A 3,250-nucleotide genomic window follows, 5' to 3' on the forward strand; every position below is an offset into this window, starting at 1 on the left:
CTTATTAACCAAATCTATTGAATACTCAAAGGTTCATTCAACTAGATTATCAGCTCTCACTGCTCTCTTGCATTCTGAATTTCATCAGAGATGATATGTATTGAAATCTCCTGCAATTATAGAGTTTCTTGATGAAGTTATATTCAGAAATTCTCTATCAATTGTCCAGATATTATTATTTTTCTTCAATGACTTTTCATTATAGATATTTATAAGCTGTATAGTATCAAACTCATTTTCTTTATCTATAATATCACTCACCAGAATATCAGAGTCAGACATGATATCAAATCTTAGATTAAATTGATATCTTGATCTCTTTCTTTCATAGATCACTACTCTTGACTTTATCTCAGACTTTTGAGGTAAAAAGCAGTAATAGCTTGAATGAGAAATGACATATTTTTGCTCAGCATCAAAATTCGGCTCCTGAAGTAGTATAAAATCAACTTTTTATTTAAATATAATTTGAAGACAAGAATAAATGTAATTTGAGTTTCTATTCACATTATTTTGAATAAATGTGATTTTTGAAGAGTTTTTAAACTTTTTTTGTTGTTTTTGTTGCATATTTATACTAAAAGAGAGAAGAGTAGAATCTAATCACTATCATCAGATAGTAGATTATAACTATTCTTAAAAGTAGGAATCTCAACTGCTTGCATTATATCTAGTTTATCATCAGAGTCATTTCTCAATTCTCTAATCTTAACAGAAGTTTGAGGATTCAAATTCTGTTTACATTTAGCTGGAGAATTAGAGTTTGAAGATTTAGATAGTTGAGAGTTTCTTCTTTTTAAGCTTGCAGTTGTAAGTCTACTGGCTTGACTCTTCTCTTCAGTTCTAGATTGACTTTGAGCTTCATCTTTTCTCCAGTTCTTTTGAGTTCTAGAAGTAAATATACATTCTTTTGAGCTAGATGCATGTTTTTCTTTGCAATTAGAGCACTTAAGCAGAGTATATTGACAAATTTCATCTCTTTTTAAACATGTTTCACATTTATACTCACTAGTTTTATGATCTCTGACACAGAATGCACATTTTGAGTCTCTAAAACATGAGATTGCAAAGTGTCTATATCTTTGACAGTTTGAACACTGTGTTTGAGCTTTGAGATTCATTCTTAAGTCTTTGTATTCATGAACTCTCATTTTCAAACCTGCTACTCTTACTTCAGAGATCTTTGACTGTTCAAGTGTTTTTATATATACTAGAACAGAGACATTTCTTCTGCTTTGTCTGAACTCAATTGAATTTAGTTATACAGGCTTCTTTCTCAGTTGAATAGAGTTGTATTCTTTCAATTCATTTTTGAGAAGTAGCATTTCTTCTTCACAGTCAAAAATTTCAACTGAAATATCATGAAGAATGAATTTATTCTACTTTTCATCTCTTTCAGATAGAATTGTTGTGTTTAACAAAGATTCTACTGCTGACTTTCAGAGATTCTCATTCTGAATAAGGAATTCAGCACTGAATTCAGGCATTGTAGTCAGAATGATGAAGTTTTCAAAGAATGATAGCTCAATTGAAGCTATAACTAGTTTTTGAACTTCAATATCAGTCATTAACTGAGAAAAGAACTGCTGATTAATTTCATTTCTGATTCTGAAAATGAGATTTGAGTTTAGCTTGTTTCTTTGCAGAATGTCCTGGTTTGAGACTTTGAGAATAAGTCTTCTATTTCTGGAGATTTGAAAGTTTTTCTCTTTTTACATTTTCTTTTTCACTTTTCTATGAATAGGGGCATGAGCAGTATTCTTCTCAGTTTTCTCAGGATTTTGAGCAGGTTTTGAGACAGCAGGTTTAGAGACAGCAGATTCAGCTGCTTGAGCATATGTTTTCTTCTGATTCAAAGAAGAAGAAGAAGTAGGAAAAAAGAATGAAGAAGAGCAAGATAAAGAGTCAGTGATTATACTAGGAATTTTCAATGTTTTTTGAACTGTGTTTGAGATTTCAAGTTTGAACTTGATCATCTTCTGTAGTTGTCTAGCCTGAGCATGAAGAATTAACAGAACTTCTTCATTCATCTCACTCAGACACTGCTTTTCAAGAATCTTGCTTACTTTTTCAAGTTCCTGTATTTCAAGAACTTATTGTTTCTCTATTTCTTCTTTCTTTCTTCTCTTCAGAATTTCAATCTCAGAAATAGCATTTGAGAAAGCATCTTTTTCCACATCAACTGAGTGTATTTTTGAACTCATTGTTTTCACTCAATGAAAAGTTGGTCAGACTGTTTCAATTGAGATATTTCTAAGTCTGTTTTCAATTGAAAAGTTGGTCAGACTGTTTCAAAAGAAGAATAAAAGCCTTTTGTGTATAAAACACCTGATTTTTTTCACACTAGTTCAGTAACTAGGTTAGATTTTTGAAGAGAATCTAATAAACTAAAATTGATTTTTGAGATAAATCAATAAAATCTTTACAATCTCTTTCTTGAGATACAGTGAGGAAAAGTATGATATCAATTGATAATAAATCAGATGATATGACAGTTTTTGAGAGAAAAACTGATAAAAAATAAATCAATTTTTTGCAGAGAAATTGATTAAAACTATTCAATTTTATTCTAAATTATTCAATTCTTCTCACACAACAAGTGTGCAACTCAAATCAGTTAATAAAGAGTGTAAAAAAGAATTAAGTATTAATGAAAGCTCTTCAGCCACTGAAAAAGTAATTCTTACTTAAAAGAATATGAAATTATGACAGAAAACAGCTCTGTTTTTAATTCTTTGTAAGAATATTGTGTAAAACCCAGAGAAAAACACCTTACTTTTTCAAGAGAAGTAAAAAACTATTTCTAAGATCTTTTTTTTTTATGCATTGACTGCTGCAGAAGAATGAGATAGAAACTGCTAAGATATGCACTACTGTATACTCTCTATCAAGACTTTCCCTCTTCAGAGTCTTGATATTATAGAGAATATAAGTCTGTTTCTATATAATAATATAAATATTGCCAGCGGGATGTAGAGGAACTGGTTATTTATATCTCAAAATAGAAGACTTTGTCAATGATTATATCAATATAGAGTTAATTCTCAAATTCAATAGAAACCTAGTGTTGCTGTTCTCAATCTCTTGCAGAATCTATTGAATATTGAGATATTAAAACTAGATTTAATATATCTCACTGTGCAGGGATCAAAGGCTCAGTCAGACCTTGAAATATACTGATTTTATAGTTGTTGATGTGCTGTTGACTCATTGTCTGTTGATTATGTGCTTGATATTATCACTGAGGTAT

This window comes from Blastomyces gilchristii (genome assembly GCF_000003855.2).
Source record: "Blastomyces gilchristii SLH14081 genomic scaffold supercont1.7, whole genome shotgun sequence".
In the NCBI taxonomy this organism is placed as follows: Eukaryota; Fungi; Ascomycota; class Eurotiomycetes; order Onygenales; family Ajellomycetaceae; genus Blastomyces; species Blastomyces gilchristii.